The sequence below is a fragment of the Ambystoma mexicanum genome, chromosome 6p, assembly GCF_040938575.1.
Source record: "Ambystoma mexicanum isolate Mex_15411 chromosome 6p, UKY_AmexF1_1, whole genome shotgun sequence".
NCBI lineage: Eukaryota > Metazoa > Chordata > Amphibia > Caudata > Ambystomatidae > Ambystoma > Ambystoma mexicanum.
Genome location: NC_090935.1, coordinates 1,340,368,507 through 1,340,392,355, shown reverse-complemented (window position 1 = coordinate 1,340,392,355; position 23,849 = coordinate 1,340,368,507). Strand labels below are relative to the sequence as shown.

Here is a 23,849-nt window from a genome sequence, read left to right as displayed (position 1 = left end):
CTCGACCAGTGTTCCAGAAGGTGACCATCCATTTGCAAATTGGTCTTGGTCCTGCACCAATAGGACCAGCCATTTCTAACTCCTATAGTATGCCCTCTCTGCTTGGAACACAAGCAACCCAAGCCACGTTTCGGCCCGGCGTTCTGGCAGTAGGCACAGACTTCTCAGATTGGTGGCAAGACCAAAACGGAGTTGCATACAAGGCTAAAGACAGCAATGCCAGTGGTTATGATGGACTGAAAGCATGCCTTACTACACCTACGGAATCACATTGACAGTTCAGGTCAAAGGGCAAATAAATTTGGGGTTGCTGGTGTTCCCATCTCAAGGAGACATTGGCCAGCAGTTCTGACTGGACTGATCCCATTGGTGGCAGGACAAAAGCTTGTTTGGAAATGGTTGGTCGGGTACCTTGTGTAATGGTGCAGACCAGTCACCCAGAGCAATACCAGTGGTTCAGAATTATTTTAAACTGCTTCACTTAATTTTGGTGTAAAATATCAATGAGGCCATGACCGTGCATTTCACACAGGAACATGCCAGTGTTGCCACTGCCAGTATGTCACATGTCATATCACTTGGGTCAAGGGATATCCGATAAGGCTCGGCCCACACTCCCCTAGGACATTTTTAAAGTTTGCATCTCAAGGCAAAGCCATTAACTGTGGCATAACTTGCACCCTAGCATAAATGGTAGAAGGCTATTGGAAATGTTATGAAATGAAGTACTGAATTTGTGAATACCTGTAAACTACCTAGCTACTGCCATGCTTTTGCATTTTAAGTGAGTTCGATGCAAGGGAGAACACTCAGACAATTTTAAGATCACAAATGTAAAAGGGGTGCACTCCTGCTTTTCAATTTACACCCAAACGCCTTGACGCAAACCCTTAAGGAAGCAACAGATGTCCCCCAATCACTACTAGAAGGATTTGTGCACTAACATATAGTAGGCTAACATATAGCAGGTCAACCCTGCTGCAGTATCCACCTCTCCTGTCCCCTCCCAGGCCCTCTGCGCAGCACTGGCCTCTAACTTCATTTCAAAAACTCAAGACATCCTGTCCTCACTCTCCTCCTATCACCTCCCCTCCCCTATTCCCTGCTCTCCCTCTGGCCTTTCGGCAGTCACCCCTCCTCCCTCCTTCTCTGCCTTTCCCCTTTTTTCTGCTGACGAGGTTTCGAGACAAGTCCGATCTATGAAAGTCTCATTAAAATAGGCCCACCCCTGTTCCTCCAAAACTATCAAGGACCACATCGACTCCCTGGCGCCTGCCTTGGCTGACTTCTGCATCCACTCCTTCGCCTCTGGAGTCTTCCCATCCCCCCTCAAGCACTCCCTTGTGCACCCCCTTCTTAAGAAACCCTCCTCTGACCCCTCCTGCCCAGCTAACTATCGCCTAATCTCTATCACTCCCTTCCTGGGCAAGCTCCTGGAGAAACTGGCCATCTCCTAGCTTAACCTCCATGCTGAATCTGCTGGTAGTCTTCATGACCATCAGTCTGGCTTCAGAGCTGCCAGAAGCACGGAAACTGCTCTCCTGAACATCCGTGAGGACCTGCTCTCAAACCTTGACTCTAATACCCCTTGTGTTCTCATCTTGCTCGACCTCTCCTCTGCCTTTAACACTGTTAACCACACCATCCTACTCAACCGTCTCCCTGATAACCTGGGTATCACTGGTCAAGCTCTGGCGTGGCTGTCCTCCTTCCTCTCCAATGAACCCTCCCAGGTCCAACTGGGTTCCTTCCTCTCTGACATCTTTTTCTCTACCTCTGGTGTCCCCCAGGGATCTAACCTCTCCCCCTGGCTGTTCAATCAGTATCTTGCATTTCTTGCTCACCGCATAGCCACTTCCTGTCCCAACTTTCAGTGATAAGCGGATGATACCCAGCTCATTTTCAGGCTACCCTCGGGCTTCTCTTCCACTTCCCTCATCTCTGACTGTCTTTCTGCTATCCAGGAATGGTGTGCCGCCAACGACCTCTGCCTTAATGCCAGTAAGACTGAGATTCTACTTATCGGCACATCAACTCCCTCCTTCCCTGCAGCTCTCTGGCCGGCCTCCCTTGGCCCTCTTCCTGCTCCTACCTGCACGACAAAAAACCTCAGGGTCATCTTCGACTCCACACTCTCCTTCTCTCCTCACATCTCTGATGTCTCTAAGAAGTCACATACCAGCTACACCTCCTCAGAGGTATCCTTCCTTTTCTCTCCTTCCCCCAGAAGCTCACTGTCTCCAGAGATCTAGTTCTCTCTGGCTGGTCTACTGTAACAGCCTCTATCTAAATCTTCCTGCCTCTACTCTTCCGTCCTTTGCAACTCATCCAGAACAGGACTGCGAGACTTGTCCTTGGCCTCAAGCCCAGGGACCGTATCTCTCCAGGACTGAAATCACTACACTGGCTCCCAGTGGATGCAAGGATTAAGTTCAAAACCCTCTGCATTTTCCACAAGGCCTTCTGGGGCCTTGGGCCGAAATAACTTCAACTCTCTCTTCCTAAATATCTTCCTTCTCGAGCCCTTTGCTCATCCATCTCCAACTACCTCAGGGTCAGCCGCTTCTCCAAGCAACGAGCTGGTGGTAGATCTCTCGCCGCAGCAGGGGCCTCCATCTGGAACAGCCTTCCTGCCTCCCTGAAACTTGAGGAGAGCCATCTCCGGTTCCGGAAGCACCTCAAAACTTTCCTCTTTGCCTCCGCTTTCTCTCCCTCTCTCCCCTGCTAAAATCACTGAACCTGCACTAAATCTGCAACTGGGCCACTCACCGATCTCATGTCCTGGCCCAGCCGCTCTTCCTTGCACTGCCTACATGCACTACGGGACTGTCTCTGTATCCTACAGCCCCTTCTCCTGGCACTTACCTTTGCACTTGCCACCAGCTGGCCCTATTATTTATCTTGTATGTTACTAACCATGTACTGCACTTCCCCTGTCCCCTTCCCCTGCACTTTTTCCCAGTCCCCCTACCCTTGCGTGATCTGAATGACACCTGGCCTAGTAGGATCGTTGTCTGTCTCCCTCTGTCCCCCCCGCCTCGTCGCGCCTTGAAACACTTGTGTATAGGCGCGTTACAAATGCCATATCATATCATACAGACGATACTATCCTAATTGGACGGACTGTCAGCCCTAAAGAAGCTGGCGTTAATTTACAGTATTTACCATGAACTTAGCAGCTTAATTATGAAAAGTAACATCAAAGTGGTTGTAAAACCTGAGAGATCATATACATTGATTTTTAACAATGGTATAAAATTGGAATCGTGTTCACAATATGAATATTTAGGGCTAAGATTTTCAGATACCCTAATGCAGAAGGCACAAAGACAGAACTGCTATAAATAGGACAGTTCTGTGGTGGTATGCTAAGGATTTATCAGGGCATCTTGAAAGATTTCACGACTTCTAAGCATTTATATGGCAACACGTGTAGGTCAAACTAAATACTGTGTGGGCACTTGGCGCAAAAACATCAAGCAGTAGAAAAGAAATTCATCCCATCAGTCCCTTGTACTACCTCTGCCTATAATATACACAAGGAATTTGATCTCTCCTTGATTGACAGGCCGACTCTCATCATAATCAGAAGAGATCCAAGCACCCCAAACTTAGACCTATCCAAGAAAAAAATCACAACTCCCACCCTATCAGGAGCCCTTATCAATGAGAGGTCCCTTTTAGCACATAACACGGAAATTGGCGACATACTCCCTATGGATAACCTAGATTTTTTGGCTGTCTCCGAGACTTGGCTCCATGATGCTGCAGGTCCCGCACTTATGATTGCCATGCCAGACAACTACAATATGCTTAGAGTCGATCGGCCCAACTCCAGAGGAGGTGGCCTGGCTATCATTGCTAAACACACGCTAGCTGCAAGACTTACCCCACCTCCAGTAATGACATCCTGCGAACTACTCTCAGCTAAATGACCCATTTCTAACAATAGTACACTAACCATTCTTCTTGTGTTCAGACCCCCCAGGCCCTCTAGGTAACTTTGAGGAAGACCTCTCCAGCCTCCTTGCCAACAACATCAAAGATTCCACCAAGCTCCTACTACTAGGTGAATTCAACCTGGGATTTAATGATGTTGAGGACAAAAAGGCCCATTCTATCCAATCAGTTTTAGTCGATCATGGCCTTACCCAAAATGTCTTCGCTCCTACACATATAAAAGGTTGCACATTAGACTGGATAGCCAACCGTAATTGTGCCACCACTATCTCTAATATCACACCACAAAGCTGGACCGACCACCACCTTATTTGTTTCTCATCCATTATAGAACCTCTAAAATCAGATACTCGTGAAATAGCACCACCCCTGCCAACTAGAAGCAAAAAAGAAATTAGTGCTGAATAACTACTCCCACTCCTCCTACCAGCGCTCACTGCTAGCGCTATTAACTCTGACCCAAATACGCTAGTTGAGACATTCAATAACACTATGTCCAAAGCCTTGGACACGATTGCCCCTATCAAACTACGTAAAAGTAAACAAGAATCTCACCTCAACTCATGGTTTACCCCCCATCTCAAAGAACTACGAATCCAAAAACGTAAACTCCAAGCTATTTGGAGAGACACACCTTCAGTTGAGAATAAATCTCTACTTGCCAACCTTTCGAACAAATATAAGAAAGAAATAATCCAAACCAAAAAAGACACATTCAATGAGGGAATTAGTAAAGCTAACTCTAAAGAACTTTTCTCCATCCTCTGGGAAATGGAAAACCCGATTGCTCCCACAGATAACGTCCCCAAGGACAAACAATGGTGTACCAGCATCCAAAATGCCTTAGCAAATAAAATATTTACTCACAAACCAAAATTGCAAAGAGGAAAGCATTCTTGAGTTCCACAGGATCACATACTACCCCTCTGATAGATACTCCTAGAACAGATACACTAAGCAGCTGCACACCATTCAGGTTTACCAACATATCCTTTCTGGAAACTTAAAAGGTTATATCATCTCTGAAAGCATCGAACTGCCAAGGCGACAGCTGCCCGGCACAAGTTATCAAGGACGCAGCTAGAGACTTAGCACCCTTCATTTCCAAGTTATTCAACATCTGCTTTAGATCTAGTACTGTACCCACCAACCTCAAAGAATCCTGGGTACTGCCTCTCCTCAAAAAACAGACCCTTGACCCAGCCATCCCTACTAATTATAGGCCCATTACCACGGTCCCATTCCTCCTTAAAATTATTGACAGAGTAGCCTACCTCCAGATCCAAAACTATCTGGAGACAAACCAACTACTAGGATCACGCCAATCTGGATTCAGACCCCAACACGGCACTGAAACGGCCTTAATTGACCTCAAGGCACAAATCGACGAGTTGAAGGATAAAGGTAAAACAGCTATGCTCCTCCTCCTTGATTATCGGCGGCCTTCGACCTGGTGGACCATGCAGTGTTATGCAAGCACCTAGCATCTGCCACCTATTTCTCAAGTGAAGCTAGAGCCTGGGTACAATCCTTCCTAGCCAACCGTACGATGAGAGTGTTCTCCCCTGTAGCTTCAGCGGACCCAATACAAATCACCTGTGGTGTCCCACAAGGTTCATGTGTCTCCCCCACAATGTACAACATCTTCACTAAGCCACTCTTCGACAAACTTGACAGATTGGGGGTAACCTATACTAATTACGCGGATGACTTGCAGATACCCATACCACTATCTGGCAACTTTGTCGAAGACACAGCTCTAGTAAACAAGATTTACCTCCTCATTCAGGCATGGATGGTCTCTCACGGCCTTTGCCTGAATGACAACAAAACAGAGATGCTGATCTTGGGTTCCGACGCTAACCTAAAAAAACTAAGCCCTAGCTATACTTCCTTTAATATTGATGGCAACATAATCAAGGTGGTAACCGAGGTAAAAACATTAGGTTTCTACCTTGATTCCACACTATCTCTTAAAAAACAAGTCAATTCTTTGGCTTCCTCCACAGCCTACACCTGCAAATTAATCAGGGCCTGTAGACCCTACCTCTCCAAAACTAACTATCACTCTTGCCAACGCCTTAGTAATGCCTAAATTGGACTACTGCAACGGCCTATATGCAGGTGCCAATAAAACTGTCATAAACAAAATGCAAATATTGCAGAATAATGGTCTCAGAGCAGCTTTGGACATACCCCGCAGAGTGCATATATCCAACATCAGGAAAGACCATCACTGGTTAAAAATTAGTGACAGAATTCTCCTCAAGAAAGTATCTCTCACCCATAAAGGACTGAGCAATACTGTGCCCCATATATCTCCTCTAGACTGACCAGAAAATCCTTTAGTCACCACACCAGAGCTTCTAACCATCTCTTACTAGAAATTCCCAGATTCAGACTAACAAAAGCGCGTGGAGCAAGCTTCCCTGTTAGTGCTGCCCGTGCCTGGAATGCACTCCCTACTGCATTGAGAGTTGATCAACCAAACTCTAGATTCAGATGTAACGTGAAAAGTTGGCTCTGGACCAATGACACCCACTAAACTGATCCCCTGCATTAGGCCCTGGATCATTCATGTAACTACCATGATATTCCTGAAACCTGTACTATAGACTACCTCACCACCCCCTGTGTGATGCGAAGTACCCACATTTCGTATATCTGTATTGTAAATACTGTAATAACATGTAATGCATCCACTGTATGTACCGATTGTATGTAACCAAGCTTAAGTATTCTTGTTACCGCTGCGCCCAGCTACCCCAGGGTTTGGAGCGCATTATCAAATAATAAACTAAACTATAGATGACCTTGCTGGGCAACCTTCTATACGATGGTCAGTATTTGGTTAAATGAGAGGGTAACCCTACGAGGAGTTACTATAGGCTGGTTCTATTGGTAAAATTGAGTGGTATAAAGAGATACAAAATATTAAAAATAATATATTTGAGGATTACGTTATGACTACTCAAATAGCTCATCTAAAGAGGTGTATTAGAATGATATTCAAAATATAAAACCTGGTATGAAATTTGAAGATGTAGATAAATCTAAAGATATCATATTTAATACCAAAGATATTGAATGTATAATTAACAAAACAAACGCCTCTAGGTCCCCAAGACCCGATGGAATACCAATTTGACATTTAAAAGTAATCCAGGATATTGGGCGAATATTTTCTCTCAAGGGCTCCAAACAATTGGATATAACGGTTTTATACCCACAAGTTGGAAGGCTACCATATTAATCCCAGTATACAAGAAAGGTGTGCGTGATGACCCCCATTATTATAGATTACTGGCCTTAACAGATGCCTACTCCAAAATGTTTGCACAAATACAACTAAAAGACCAATAAATGGATAAAGAAAAATGATATGCTTTCAAAACAACAGACTGGTTTTTCGTCAAGGTATGTCCTCTTTGCACAATGTGTGGACTTCTAAGAAAAAGTCTGGGGAAGGATGGTTCTCTTTTTATTTGTTTAATTGATTTGAAAGGAGCCTTCTATACCGTTGATCGAGAATGTCTATGGAATAAATTGCAGGGGTGGAATCTTAATCCCATTGTACTGTATTTTATTTGTGGATTTTATACAGACACCATGGCTCAAATATGGTTGAATCAGGAGGTGATATTGAGCAATATTTGCGACCAATGTGGGTCAAAAACAGGGCTGCTCCCTGGCACCTAACCTTTATAATCTATATGGTTCATGTACGGGCAATAATATTAACAGCAGTACGAAGGTGCCACCGAAAGTTGGGGGTAAGCATCTTGCATGGCTTGCCTGTGCTCTTGATACAATATTATGTTATGCTTCGATACCGTTGATCGAGAATGTCTATGGAATAAATTGCAGCAGTGGAATCTTAATCCCATTTTACTTTATTTTATATGTGGATTTTATACAGACACCATGGCTCAAATATGGTTGAATCAGGAGGTGATATTGAGCAATATTTGCGACCAATGTGGGTCAAAAACAGGGCTGCTCCCTGGCACCTAACCTTTATAATCTATATGGTTCATAGGCAGGGAATAATATTAACAGCTCTAGGAACGTTCCACTGAAAGATGGGGGTAAGCATCTTGCATGGCTTGCCTATGCTGATGATACAATATTATGCTATGTTATTCGGCATTTATATAGCGCTCTATATATCATTGGTATGACCTTAAAGCGCTGGTAGGTTGAACGCCCTCGGGGACCATAGTCCAGGTCAGTTGAGAGAGTAAGGTGTCAAAGGGTGCTTGAGTGCACCAATTATGTGGGCAGCCAATGGAATTGGCTAATGGTAGCTGCATTCTAGCTTTTGGGGTGGAGGTATTTAATATAAATTGAATGTGTGCAGTCTGGAGGATGGACCTCAAGATTGGTTTCTGGCTGCGTTAGGCCTGTGTAGGACGCTTATGTGTGCAGCTAGGCCGGCATTCATGAGATGTATGATATGATATTTTATTTGTATTGCGCTCGTACACAAGTGTTTCAGAGCGCGACTAGGCAAGGGAGGGGAACAAGGGAGAACACAGCACAACATAAAAACGATCTTACTAGGCCCAGTGACATTGGGAATGCTCAAGTGCATGGGAAAGGGAAAAGGGAAAAAGTGCATGGAAGAGGGGGTGGGGGGGGGGGCGGAAAATGCAGAAGCCGAGGAGCGCAGATAAATAAAATAAATAGAAAATTGAGGCAAACTGTGGTAGTGCAGCCAGCAAGTGGCCAGCAAATGTAGCTGCATTTCATTAGAATGATGAGGTGGAGTAGTGGTTGTATGTGAGCAGGTAGGCCGAAATTAATCAAGGGGTGTAGCTGCACTCTAATTGCGTGTTGGTGAGGAGTAGAGAGTAAGCATAGTAATATGAGATGTGAGTGTTCGGATGGAGTTATAATCTAAGGAGCTTGCTATTCCGGATTTCAAGCATGCTTTTGCTTAATAGTGACTTAGTAAGTGTATTCATTGACGTCAGTGCGTGGGATCTCATTGAGCATTTGTCATCATGGCGATCCGAATGGGGTGGGAGTCGAGATTGTAGGCGCAGAGAGCAATTTTTGCACAAATATAGTCAGTTATTAAACAAATGAATGAAAGCCTAAAAGGCCTATGAGCAGTGCAGCAAAATAACTCACCAGATAGCCAGGATGTTAAATGGCGACTCGAATAACTGCACAGGTACTAGCCCTTTGCAGGTGCTAACACAGGGCACTAAGGCCCAATCACAGAGTGGTGGGTGGGGAGGGAGACGGGTGGGCAATATTGATGGATAATAACCAAAATTGGTTTACAGCGTAGCATGGATGCGCTTCTGGAATACTCTAAAAAGAATAATCTTGTAGTTAACTTCCATAAAACCAAAATCATGGTGATTGGGCCTAAAAAGAAAAAGTATGGTAACTCTACATGGTTAATGGACTTGCATAAGATAAATACTATGCATTTGTATACATATCTTGGAATGTTTATATCCGATACTTTGACTGTTAATTTATTGGAGGATTATATAAATCAGAAAATAGGGAAAAAAATGATGGCAGCATTAAGCTTTGTGAGAACCAAGAGCACTTATTCCATTGAAGGATTCATTAAATTATATAAAACTTGTATAGTTCCATGTGCAAGTTACGGACTTGAGGTATTCATCAAAAGAGAAACTTCCTTTTTGAAAAAAAATAGACAGCGACATTTGGAGGAAAGCCATTGGTCTGCCTACTAATAAACCGGTCGAAGGTCTAGACTGCGAATTAGGAATTTAGTCATTAACTATACGCAAGAAGATATTGATGGGTATATCCTATATCCGTATGATAGAGTAGATAAACAGGACAGTCTATATTCTAATTTTAAAAATGTATTACAGAAAGAAAGTACAGATAAAGTACTTAAGCAATGGAGGGTTGATGTATTACAGTTCTTGAAGATATAGGATATCAGTTTGACACAGGGAGTCATAACTAAGTGAAATGCAAATACAAAATCGGCAAACATTTGGGATCTAAATGCTAATATCACTTACTAAGGTCAATTTAAAAATATGGAGACTACGTGAAGCAGGCATTTCCAGTCGAGTCACCTTGCAAATATTTGATAAATCACTGACATATGAATGTAAGGAGATTCACAATGATAATAAAACTGGATCAACTTCTGACGTATTCCATAACTGGTGCATGGGTAAATCTACCTTATTCCCAACGGTTATGTATATTATGCAATTGCATTATTGAAACTCCTAGACATCTTTTAATGAATTGTGTAAAATTGAATATGTTCCATCAAAAAGGATGTCACAATATTAGCTACAAGTTGGAGAATTACCATAGTGATCAAACATGGAGCCTATTGTACTCAGTGAATTGTACTATTTGGAATTTTACAATGTATCCTATGTGGTTAACATTTTTAGAATATTTTAATGAAATAACATCGGGACACTATTATTAATAATGTGAAATTTATTATTTTAAAATGTATGAACTCCTAATTGGATTGTTGAAATAAGTTGTTGTCATGATTCCTGCCCCTCATGTCGCCAGCCCTCCAAGGTGTCATGCTGGAGCCAGGCCATGATCACCTACATGGCCCTCAAGGGCCTCTCCATCCCTCCAAAGACCCACTTGGAGTCAGACTTGGCGCTTGTGGCACCAGACTCACTCACTCCCATAGGATAACATTGGGGATTGGACTTGCAGTGTATTGATAGGGACAAGATGGATGCCCCCACATATTTCGGTTCCCAGAACTGCATGTGCAGTCTAGTCTTTTGGGTGTGGTTCAGCCCAGAGACACCTGGGATACCCAGGGACTATTTAAGCCACGCCCAGGCAGAGAAACATCCTTTGAGTTTTCTGCACCTGCAGCGTGACACTCACCATGTTCGGATCGGTCTCCAGTAGGCCTGCATCTTTCTTCTGCGCTCAGCTCCTGCAAGAACAAGAACACAGTTAGGAACAGCCTTACCTTGCAGCACTTCTGCCCATCATTCATCGCTCCTTCTGTTCTGCGGGCATCTTCGGCGGTGTCATTCCCATCCCGGCACGCCGCTTCCTAAGGAAAAGGGAAAAGAACAGAAAACAAAGGCATTAGTAAGCATTCTGCAAATCTTCGCTTATTTTTTAAATACTGTTCGAGCTTCAAAACGCTTACCTGAATCCCAGCGGCTCTGGGGGAACTCTGTCTTCAGAACTTCTCATCCATCTGCAAGAGGGAAAAGACACTCGCGTTAGCGTGGAAACATCTAGAGGAGCCGCATACTGCTCTTACTCACCGCATTTGTTCTTCATAACCCGCAATCACGATGAAAACATTGCGGCACTAAAAGACACAGAAAAAGAACTCAGTTCTAAACAAATACGAAAGGGGTGCATCGCGCTCTCACTCACCTTCAGCGCTACTCATCTCAGCAGCACGCCGCCATCCCCGGACGCCGGCCATCATCTAAGGAAGGAAAGGAACTAAGTTAGAGAACTGTTCAAAAGACTCATTATACTTACCTGTTGGACTCTTGCCAGTGAAGTAACTAGGCGGCAACAAGCCCGCATCAATCAACGCGCCCCTGTGCTGAAAGCAGGACGGAGAGCACACTATCCAAGGAAACAAGGTGAGCTGTCAATCTCATCCCTCAATACTGCCTCCACCTTCAATGGAGTCCCTTCCGCCACCCAAATGAGCACACCCCTCACCTCTGCTATGGGCCACTCAACCCTTCCTCCAGTGCCAGCTTTCACCACCATGTGTCTTATCTCTCACCAACCCTGCGCTGCCCAGGGCGCCTCATCATTTCTCCCCAAACCTATGCAGATCCTCAACCACAGCCAGTCATGCGGTGGGAGGGGCCAGGGCAATCTTTGCCCCGTTCGGCGGTACCCCCCTATTATGATGTCCCTCCACCTCTCCCCAGATCCACCACAAGTCGTCCTCCCGGGGGTATGCCCTGAGGTATCCTCCGTATAGGGCTTCCACAATTCCTTTCTCCTTCCTCCCGATCCCCCGTGTCCTCTCCCCTCCGGGACCCGATTACCCGGATCTCAACCCGCACCTCGGGTGCCCCTCCTGCCCTCAGAATGGGGCGCACAGGACTCTTCTCCGCCCGCCGCCAGCACCTCCATGCGCCGTCTCAAACATTCAGTCTCTGCCCGGCCGTTTCGGATGCAGACCAGGGGCTGTGCACGGGTTGTGCACAAATCGGGCTTCCTCCACCTCTGTTGCCGCATTCAACTGTCCCCAATCCTCACTCCCGTCCGAGGCGGCTCCGAGGCGGCTCCCGCCCGGCTCTACCGTCCTTCCGACCAGGACTCCTCCCACCGTGACTACCACTTCAGCTGCGGAGCACAAGTCAGCTTTCCCTCCGACTCCGGCGGCGCTCCTCTCCACGGTCTCCCTTCAACGGTCCCAGATGTGGGCACCGTCTCCAACCAGACCGCCTCCTCTCTCCCCCCAGACACGGGGTGGCCACCACTTGCCTCCAACCCGCCGCCGCTGTGCGGAGCCTCCACACCTCCTTGCCGACACTCGGTCGTTCACCAGAACTTGATTGCTTACTACCAATAAAAGTCTACAGCCATAAACATACCTCCTGTGTGCTGATCTCCTCCTTCAACACCCTAACAATTTACATAAAAACAAACACACATGGTTGTACAAATACAACGCCTCTTTAGTTAGCCATCCTGCCACTTTTAAGGGTGCAGACACACAAGTGGCATGATTGTTGGCATAGACTTATTTAATTTAAAAAAAGAGGAAACGTTTCACTCCCTAGCTCTAAGAAGGGGATTCTCTGCATCAACTAAGGAACTAAGAATTTGGTCAGAACGTCCAAGTAAATGCAGAGTCCACAGTCGTGTGTCAAAATGCCTACTTCTGTCCCTCACACTTGTATCTAATATTAAAGAGGTAGTGGATCTTTATGGTCCAGAAGAATGGATTCTTTCTTCTGGACAATGGACTATAGTTCCAATTGCAGGTGGGAACTTTGCCTGAGAGAATGACTCCCTTCCTCAGGTTGCAGTTCCTTTTCCAACATCCAAAACAAAGCACCAGTTTTGGAGGCTATAAAGGTATCAGTTCCAACTTAAAAGCTAAAGTTCTAATTCAAACATCATTCTTTATTGCCCATAGTTTTCTTCACTATTGGGTTATTGGGTTCCCGGAGAATGTCTCCCTTCTCCAGGTATCTTGTTCTCAATAAGTTCACAGTGCTGTGGACAGACTTCCTTCGCCGGGCCTTATTCTGCTTACTTCACGGTACACAACACCAGGGGGTACAGCTTCCTTCCCCTGATCTCTCTTGGCTTCATGGTAAAAACCAGGGTGTATGGCTTCCTTACCCTGGGCTCTCTCGGCTTGTAGTTTCACTGCAATAGGGGTAAAGACTCCCTTACCTGGGCCCTTCTCTGTCTCTTTGTCACAGTTCACAAAGGCTGGGGAATGATTCCCTTCCACAGGCCCGTCTCAGGCTTCTTATTTTTGGTCCGGGTCTCAGACCTGTGTTGGCAAACCTGGTTTACTTCCTTGCCAGGTACTGCGACGACGAATACTGGTTGTGATGACCTCTTTCTTCTGTTGCAGGTGCCGGACCCTTCTTTCCTCTTTATGATATATGATATGGCATTTATAACGCGCCTATCCACAAGTGTTTCAAGGCGCGACGAGGCAAAGGAGGGGGAACAGGGGAAGACAGATAACGATCCTACTAGGCCAGGTGTCATTCAGATTGCACAAGTGCATGGGACGGGGAAAGGGAAAAAGTGCGAAGGCAAAGGGAGAGGGGAAAGTGCAGTACATGGGATAGTAGGATAAAAGAATAAATAAAACGGCCAGAGCTGGTGGTAAGTGCATACATAAGTGCAGGTAAGGGGACTGTAGGGATACAGAAACAGTCTCTCCAGGTGCAGGGGTTGCCAGGGAGACAGTGCAGGTGAGCAACTGGCAGAGCCTGGGCCCGAGAGCAGAAAGGGTGGCAATGTAACCAGTGTAGTTTCAGCCAGGAAATCAGCAGGGGAGAGGAGGAGAGAAAGCAGAAGCAAAGAGGAATGTTTTGAGGTGCTACCGGAACCGGAGATGGTTCTCCTCAAGTTTCAGGGAGGCAGGAAGGCTGTTCCAGAGGGAGGCCCCTGCCGAAGAGAGAGAACTACCACCAACTTGTTACTTGGAGAAGCGACTGACCCTGAGGGAGTTGGAGGCGGATGAGTGAAGAGCTCGGGAAGGAAGATATTTAGGAAGAGAGAGTTGAAGGTATTGCAGCCCTAGCCCCCAGAAGGCCTTGTGGACAATGCAGAGGATATCTTGGTTCACTACCGAGCCAGGTACTATTGGGTCTCAGATTACTTCTGTTGCTCCGCTCGGCTTTTCGCGCCCTCTCTGCTTGCGCAACTACTGCGGCCACTCTGCAGCATTTGGTGCTGTGCGGGTGGCGAGTCTCTCCATGACCACGTGGTACAATGGCTCTGCTCCGTCCGACTTCCGCTCTTCCAGGTCTCCGGTCATCCACGGTACTGCAGACTGGTTAGGGACCCCTCTTCTCCTGTTCTCAAGAAATGGTCAGCAGCTTCCTCTCTGTTCCATGCTGGACATGCTCCAGGCTTGCAGATTCTCTGGAAAGGGTCCGACACCCTGCTTGGTTTTCCCTCTTCTATTTTGTATTGGTTTTGGCCAATCAGAACTCCTGAAACACTAGACCACTCCATAGGATTTTGCAGATCGCTCTTCATACCTCTGCACCACCTTCTCGTTCCAGTATCCCCCTCCCACCCCCCCCCCGAAGGTGGATCTGATTCTTCTTCGTCTCAGTACTGCTACTACATCTTGAGATGGCAAGGTAAAGGCGATGAGCGGGACTGATGGGAAGAATATCGCATTCTCACAGGATAGTCGTCCCTAGTTCCCTGGGTCTCTCCCCATGAGATCCTCTCGCAAAAGTCCACCCCCAGGGGACGATCGGGTAGCAGACTCACCTCCCTGGGCTCATGGGAAGGAGCTTGGGGAGAAGTGACAACATCTAAGGATTAGTCACAATGTTCAACATTACAAACCTCATTAAAAGAAAACAAAATCCAAACTAACTGTTAAACATAACTACTGAAAAACAATGTACACACAAAATCAAGAGCAGCCAAAAAGATAATATTTCAAAACACAATCTAGAAAAAACAGTATTATTCAAAAATAGGATGGGTAAAGACCACACCACTGGTGGTTTTAAAGTAGAATTTTATTGTTTTTTGGGATCCTGGTATACTTGTTTTCTTGTGAAAAGTGTCTTTAAACTGTAAGCCTGGATTTCTTTGTGTAAAAACATCTCCTGATCTGAACCCTCTTGCATTTAACGTTATTATTTATACTGCAGCTGTCTTGGAGAAGGTGCCAACTGGTGAATTGATTTTAAAGGGAATTCTGGACAGACATCCAAAGAGGATCTTGAATTGGAACAGTCTTGTGGGCTTTAAGCAATTTATTGGGGTTCATGACCTTATGTATGAGGATTCAGCAACTTAAAACCCAATGCCATCCAGCCCTGGTTTTGTTCTTTGCATTCTGGGAATTGCAGTTCGCTTTTCACATTTTAAATTGACTACAAGTCCTGTCCACTTACTGATTATGTAAAATGTGCAACTTTCACAAAGGAAGGAATATGGCAAATAATTAACTAAAGCCAAGATGTACTAAGTGCAGCAGAGAAATATAAAAATAAAAAAAACATTGGCACAGAGTTCAAAATTGGTAATGCTGGCTGGCTACCAAATTCAAAATAAGTGTGACCTGCAAGCAATCTATGCAGAAAAAGCCCTCCAAATAATGATTTTAAATGTCAACACCCTTAGTTAAACAACCGATTGCAAGTAATAGACATAAATAAATGTGAAAGAAACCACTACTTTTTACAGTAATGCATCTGATATTCTGAGGTCAGAGCTAATTTTGCTTGTTGAGTTTTGAGGAAAGAAAACATCTTTTGCAATGCGATTTCCCAGCTTGTTGACAGGGTTTCACGGTAGTTCTCAGATTACACAGCCCAGTGGAAGCAACAAACCTGAAGCAATTCAGATCAGTAAAGGGTAAAACAAAATTCAACCAGCAGCTTATCGTGGCTGGCAAACATGGTCCACGATAATGCACCTGAAAACAGAGAACACACTTATTTCACGTTATGGGTGTTCAGTTCAGACCTAAGAAGTTGCGAGTCACGATAAGATTTCACACAATAACAAAGTTGCTCACTGTAGTGACTACCTTACTCCTAAGTCCATAGTCTCTTTTCCTCCATACTTTTGGGACATTACGTCCTGTGGGGCGGGCCCGGAGCACTTTTGTAAAAAAGCATCAAATTGAAAAATGTGTCCTTCTATTTTTACTTGGGGTACCGCACGCGGCTGTAACCCCGTCCTCCTTCGCTCTGCCCCACGCATCGCCCTTCAGTCCTTTTCTATCGCCAGGTCTGAGACCATTTAAGCAATAATAGAGGATACCTATTAGAGGGGACGGCGGGCGGGCGCATGGAGGAAAGGGGACTATGGACTAGGAGTAAGGTAGTCACTACGGTGAGTAACTTTGTTATACTCCTACGTCCCGACCCCTTTCCTCCATACTTTTGGGATATTACCAAGCACTCCTTACAGAATAAAGGGCAGATGGAACTCCTTTACTGAAAGAGGTTTTGAGAACAGCTTGCCCGAACTGAGCATCAGCCCTGGAGCTCATGTCTAAGCAGTAATGTTTCACAAAGCTGGTGGGAAAGCCCATGTAGTTGCTTTGGCAACGGTTCGATGTGTTTACAGAGCGATCAATAGGTAGGAGGCAATGAGGGGAAAGCATAAGCTTTCATGTTGACCCACAAGCTGCAAAGAGGACCCTCTGGCTTGCCACATTGCTGGAAAAGTTGGAGATGATATTGCTGTTCATCTCACACTCGTAACCGATGCAGACTGGGGCCTGAATTAATCTGAGATCACATTGAGGTGACCTGGGATATGTGGAGCCGGGAGCCAAACTATATACTGGATGGCCCAGCCCAAATTTGCATGACAAGATCCACAAGGAGAGGAGAGTCTGTGTCGCCCTGCTTGTTGATGTAAAACCTCACTTTAAGGGAGGTATTCAAAAAAGCCGGTGTGGCCCGCAGAGGTTGGGCCTCCATTATCACACATCAGGGGCAAACTGCGTCACAGGAGCAAGTGAAGCAATCGTCCCCCCAGGGGAGTCAGGGGCATTGCGTGCCATCCTAGCCTTCAACAAGGAACCTTGGCAAAGCCGGTACTGGCAGATCTAGGGTGTTTACTAGACATGTCAGGGGCTTCCCCAAAATAAGCCTCTTGTGGAGGATCCTCGGCAGAGCCGCTACTGGAAGATCTGTGGTACGTGACCGCCTTCCTTCGTCCCCTCAACAGAACTGGTATCAACATGGCCGCACGCGCGGAAAGGCTTAGGGATATACCTTTCAGCCCGGACCCTCAATTAGGGACTCTCAATTCTGTTGGTGACCGATTTAGCCCAAATCCGGGGAAGCTCAGGTTTAACACTGGTCTTACAGCCACCTCGAGAGGGGCCTCGAGCCAAGACTTGGTACAGTTAGCTTTAGATGGAGAAGCCTCAGGGTGAACCCTGGTATCCAACGCAACAGCAGAACTAGGGTCAGCCTTAGCCCCAAATGAGGAACCTTGGAAGAAGATCTGGTATTGGGATACTGCTGAAGGGCCCCTCAGAGTAGTTTCCAATGCATCTCGCTGAGCCGAGACCAAAAAGAGTACCTGAATCTGAAGTGTTCTGCTCCCATGGAGAACCGCAGATATTTCATACACAGGCTCCAGAGAACCACAGATATTTCATATGCGGGCTCCAAATCAGAATGTGCATTTACGCATCCTGGAAGACCACCACACTGAATCAATTGTCCTTCCAAAGAGAGGACTATTGGGCAAGGACATAATGAACTTGAATTTCTCTCGGAAAGATCGAAGATAGTGCGCAGGGCAGCCTGGTTGAGCACTGTGAAAGGACAGCAGTACTAGCCCCTCCCTTGCACCATGAGGGGAACAGTCTGTCAGAGATGTTTGAAGGGTGGGGTAGGAGGAAAAGGCAAGCAAAAACCCGCATAAACTATAGACAAACCCCACCAGTCTTCAGTGATGGTTTTCCATGCCTCCAGATGAGACTAGATTCGTCCTCCCACCGAAGTGTAGTCTGACCGACAAAACAATATCATTTGGTGATTTGTCGGCAGGGAGATTACCTGTCCCTGTAGAGGAGGCTGATGGCCGAGAGAAAAAACAACCCACCTACCAACAGGAATTTCAGATTGGTGTGCACGGCGACCCTGAAACCCCCTGATCCCATAGAAGGACCGAGTCTGAGACCCTAGCCTCTTTGTACAAGGGGCCCTTAGATGTAGCTGTCGCCAGGACCAACAAACGGGTCCCTGTTGTCCACGTAGCGTGGAAAAAAACTGCTCGGCCCCAAAGGAAAAGCTCCCAGCACCAGTCAACATGAAAGTTGGGTTAAGGGAGGTATCCAAAATGGCTGTCATGGACCAAGGACGCTGCCATTTAGTTAAAACCTGAAGAGAACTGCGTCATAGGAGAAATGAGGCAACTGTCCCCTCAGGGGAGTCAGGGGACTTAAACACTTAGCTTTGAAACAAGGTTCCTTGGCCGAGCCGGTGCTGGCAGATCTAGGATGTTTGGTGGACATCCTAGGAACTGACCCAGAATTAGCCTCCAATGGAGGAACCTCGGCAGAGCTGGTACTGGAAGGCCTGTTGCTGATCACCTTTACCCCCTCGACAGAATCGGTACCACCACACCCCGAGCGTGGGACGGTTGAGGAATATATCCTACCGACAGGATCCTTAGAGGATCCCTCGACTCAGTCAGTACTGTATTTAGAGGCACCTTGGGTTTTAACCCGGGACACACAGCTCCCTCAAGAGGGGCCTTGAGCCGTGGCTCGGTGTGACGAGCACCAGAAACTGAGACCTCAGGGCATACCCCGGTATCAGTGTGGAACACTACAGAAACGGAGACCTCAGTGCAAAACCCAGTGTCCATAGCCAAAGACTAACTGAGATGACCTTAGCACCTAAATGGTGAACCTCACAAGGAACCTCGGCAGAGCCGGTACTGGGTGGTCTCGGATGCTTAGTCGACATCTTCGAACCAGTCTCATAATTAGCCTCCAACGGAGGAACCTCGGACAAGCCGGTACCAGAGGGAATGCGGTCCGTGACCCCCCCTTCCCCACTTTGCCCCTCGACAGAACCGGTACCACCACGACCCTGAGCGTGGGATGGTTGAGGACAACACCTCACCGACAAGACTCTCAGAGAAGGCCTCTCAGATCTGTCAATATAGCTTTTAGCCTCCACAAGAGGAACCTCAGGTTACAACCTGGTATGTAAAGCTCCCTTAAAAGGGGCCTCGAGTCGGGACTCGGTACAGACTTTAGCCTCCACATGACAAACCTCAGGTTTCAACCTGGTTACAGAAGGGAAAGCTCAAGAACCTGAGACCTCAGGGTGAACTCTGGTATCCCAGCACCCAGTCGAACTGGGCTTAACTTTAGCACTGTGATGGTGAACCTCGGAACAATGTCCGGTACTGGAAGGTCCGTCGGAACCCTCAGAGGAATCTCTGGTACGCATGTTCGGCCCTTGGGGCACTTCAGGGGAAACCCTGGGGACTTAGCTACAAGAGAGGCTCTTAAAGTACTCCCTCATGGGGTCAGAGTGCATAAGTCTCTGAAACATCCCGAAAAAGGCATCCTCTGACGAAGAGGCTGCCAGGAAGCAAGACCGTATGCGGTAGTGGCATCCAAGCAAGCCAGTCTTAGGCAGGGCGGAACGGATTCACATTGTAGCGTGGAAAAGGTTGCCCACCGAAAAGAAGATTCCCAGCACCTGCCATCGATAGCATGGATGCGAGGGAAGAATCCAAAATGGCCACCATGGACCACGCGGGAAGGTCTGCCATTTTGTGAACATCTGAGGAGAACTGTGTCACATGTGTAGATGAGGCAGTTGACTCCACAGATTGGTCAGGGGACTTGACTGAAATTTTAGCCTTGACACAAGGATCCTCGGCAGAGCCGGTACTATGTGGCCTTGGATTTTTACTGGACATCCCATCCCTTGAATTGGCCTCCAAAAGGAGGAACCTCTGCAATACCGGTAACAGAGGAGTTATGGTCGACAACCTCTCCCTATGCCCCTAAACAGAACTGGTGACTGAGCGTGGGAAAGTTGAGTAATCCCCCTCACAGACAAGGTCTTAACAGCCCTCTCAGTGTTGGTACACACCTTATCCTCGTTAAGAGGAACCTCGGAACAGAGTCCGGTCTGAATAGCCCCCCCGAGAGGGGCCTTGAACCGTGGTTCGGTACAGAAAGCCTCAACAGAGGCCTTAGGGCGCATCCCGGTGTCTGTGTGGGAAGCTCCTGACAAGTAGACCTTGGAGCAAACTCCGGTACCGAATGCCACAGCATGACTATGCTGGCTATTAGCACCTGATCGGTGAACCTCGGATCGTGATCCGGTATAGGCAGGCCCCTCGCGGAAACCCTCGGAAAAAAAACTGGTATGCGTATTAGGCCTGCGAGGCACCTCAGGAAAAACCCTGGTAGTAGAGCTTTTGAAGCCCCTCCCGGACCTGGAGGACCTCGGGAAGGAGTCCCCTGGCCGGGGTGCGTTGAAAAGTCAGGAACTTACCGGGCGTCTCTTCTTTCCGTCGATGAAGAGTTGGAAATGCAATGGAGGAACCTTCTGGAAGATCTCCTCCCACCGACAAAGACGGCGCTGAAGTGCCCGGACCGAAAGGGAGTCACAGAAGAAACACGAGTCCCAACGGTGATTCGGTCCCAGTAACTCCAAGCAGAGAGAATGGGCATTCGTCCTAGCGAAGCGACGTTCGCAAGAGGAACAAGCAGCAAATGCCAAACGATCCGTCATAGACGGAGGACTACGCGACCACAGAACCGGAGCAGGAGAGAAGGACAATAGGAAGGATGAAAGGTCAACAGACCAAACTGGCTTAAACATATTTTACCCAGTCATTTCTATTTCTTAAAAAGGTGACATTACGGAAGTACACAATAGACTTAAAACAATACAAGGATTACATCAAGTTAATGGACACCCTTAAAAGTTAACTTATGTTTGATGATTGCAAAAAGGCCTTCAAAAATCCATTTAGTCTTCCAAGTATTTTATTGTATGACAATGTTTTAAGATACTCCCAAATAAAAGGCAAATTGCAAAATTTATTGTGAACAATCAAATAGTTTCATTTGAAAAATCATTCTGAACAATTTTAAAATCAAACTTTCTATCATACATAAAAAAGCCTTGAAGAAGTCAACCCGCAGCACCCTCTATTGCACCTCAGCCACACTTCCACGCTGCAACTCCAGCATGGAAATTCTGTTGTCATCCTTAAAGTGTCCACTTAATGCTTTAATACAGTTAACCCATAACAATGTTCAATGTAACCCTTCGCCATCAGAAGTTTTTTTAACCTCTTTTTATTGTCATATTTAAACATAAAATCACAGTACAACAAACTAGACGGCAAACAATCAGATTTAAAGCAGTCTACACAGGAGTGGTTATTCATGCATATTATAACTGCAGCGTCTGGGGAACATGGAACATCTTTGCGGCCTTCTTCATAAACTGGGGTAGTGTTCATAAGTGGTGTTTGCAAAAGGTTGTTGTCAATGCCATTCGTGTTATCTATGTGCGGTGTAGCAATTGACTAAAACCATTCAATATGTCTTTAGGTCGACACTTTTGGATGCATAAGATACATCTAAACCAGCAGATGGGTTAAATATTTGTAAAAATAGTGCTTTTCATGATATAAGCATGATATGGAAAGGTTTTATTTTGGCTAGGAGGCCATCATCTATTTTTCCCCTAACAGTAATGCTGGACATTCAAAATGACTGCGTCAGAAAATTGTTAATCTGCTCTTTAGCATGTTATTTGATGCTGTTCAATATTTAATATGATTTTCCGTGAATGTACGTTATAAATGGTGCAAAACCTCCAACAGTTCATAAAAATGCATAAAAAAAAGGGTGCGAAAAAAAAGCTGTGCTATATTTTTTTGTTGACAGATCAAGGAATTTGTATAATTCCATAAAAAAAGCAAAAATATGGAGAAAGTACATAAACTGATGAATCTGTTCAAGCATGATACTTCTAGACAAACCACAGAAATCGAGTGGAGCAAGTGTTTCATCTGTCAAGAAGATAATTCGGTAGTTCGTCAATGTCCAGCAAAGACTAAACATTGTTTTGTATCTGGTTTTGTGTGCGCTCTGAGGCATTTGAGTGTGTAGCGAGTTATAAATGATACAAAGGGAGCTGGTTAAATGACAATATCCGATCCGTTTGTGGGGTTTAGTAGTGTTTACGACAAAGTTTGGTTTCACAAATCATGTAGATTACAGTTCAATAAAAATAAAACTGCAAAACGCTGAGAAAAGGAAGAGGTCACCAGCGAATAATGTGGATATAGTTCTACAAAATTCAACTGTCCGAGCGTACAAGAAAAACATCCGGTGAATACAAAAATCAATATGCTTTTTCTGTGACATGCTTGCCACAGCTAGAAGATCACTGTGTATTGTATTGTATTTGTTATTTATATAGCGTTCATTCCCCTTTGTATGGCCTCAATGCGCTTTGTGGCTGTTACACCCTTGGTGACCGCAGTCAATGTGTAGGAGGGTCTAAGAGTTTAGATTAAGAAATGCTTGTGTGCATTTTCACCGGCTTAGGACTTAGGTGGCTTGCTAGGCTCCAGTAAGCAGTCCAGCCGTCAGGCACGTGGGTGGGCGCTGTTGGTGGTTTAGGATAGAGTGCTATTGCTAAAGATTCAATGTCTGCCCAGCTATACCGAATTTTATTTTTGTTGGTAGTTGCTGTATGCTAGTGGCAGAGGTGTTGAGGTACGTCAGTGTGGATGGCTATATGCGCTTTTAGACCAGAATCGCATAGCCATAACTGCATTCTATGGTGCATGGATTTATGGCCGTGACTGCAGCCTGTGTCCACAGATGTGGTGTAAGGTATGCATATCGTATGCTTTGATGTAGCTCCGCTGCAGTGTTCTTTTTCTTTGTCCAATGTGGATGACATGATCTCGTTATTCACGGTCTCTCTGGAGTGAAAGTCTGAGCAGCGGGGCGAGTCCCAGAGGGGGGTGGGTGTGGGGGATGAGGACGATTATTGGGGGAGAGGAAGGACAACTCTAAGGGTGAAAGTTTGTTGTGGAGTGCCTTTGCGAAAGCTGCCGGCATTCGTGAGATATTTAGTGGGTAGAAGTATTATTTTTCTTCAGAGGAGTAAGGAACAAGTTACTTATCTGTAACTATTGTTCTCCATCATGGGTCTGGCAGACCTCAGACGTAGATGGGCCGCCACTGGTGCCAGGCACTTCGTAAACACCCAGGGAGCTGACTTCAGGCCTAACAGGAGGGCCAACTGGTAGTGCCGTCCCTGCACCACAAAGCTTAGGAACTTCCGATGCTTCAGGTGAATGGGGACATTGAAGTAGGCATCGTCCAACTCCAGCGCCATCAATAAGTCCCGCTCTCCAGTTGTTCGTGCACACGCTGCAACGTGACCATCCAGAATTTTTGGGACTTGAGGTACTTGTTGAGACGTTGCAGGTCTAGAAGGGGCCTCCAGCCCGTGGTCTTCTTTATGATAAAGTATCTGGAGTAGACTCCAGAGCCCCGGAGTAGTCTTGGAACTAGCTAGCCCCTTTTGTTAGCATGGACCATACCTATTGCAGGAGCTGAGGGATGTCTTGCGCCTGCCGGGTCACCGGAGGGATCCACTAACACTTTTGCTGAAACTCCAGGGTATGTCCGTGGGCGAGAACGTCCA

At 46.2% G+C, this 23,849-nt stretch overlaps 1 protein-coding gene across 4 annotated transcripts in view; it reads right to left on the bottom strand.

Moving 5' to 3' along the window:
* The window catches only part of JAK2 (Janus kinase 2), a 1,999,562-nt gene that overhangs the window by 962,818 nt on the left and 1,012,895 nt on the right, over positions 1–23,849 (bottom strand). The window lies entirely within an intron of this gene.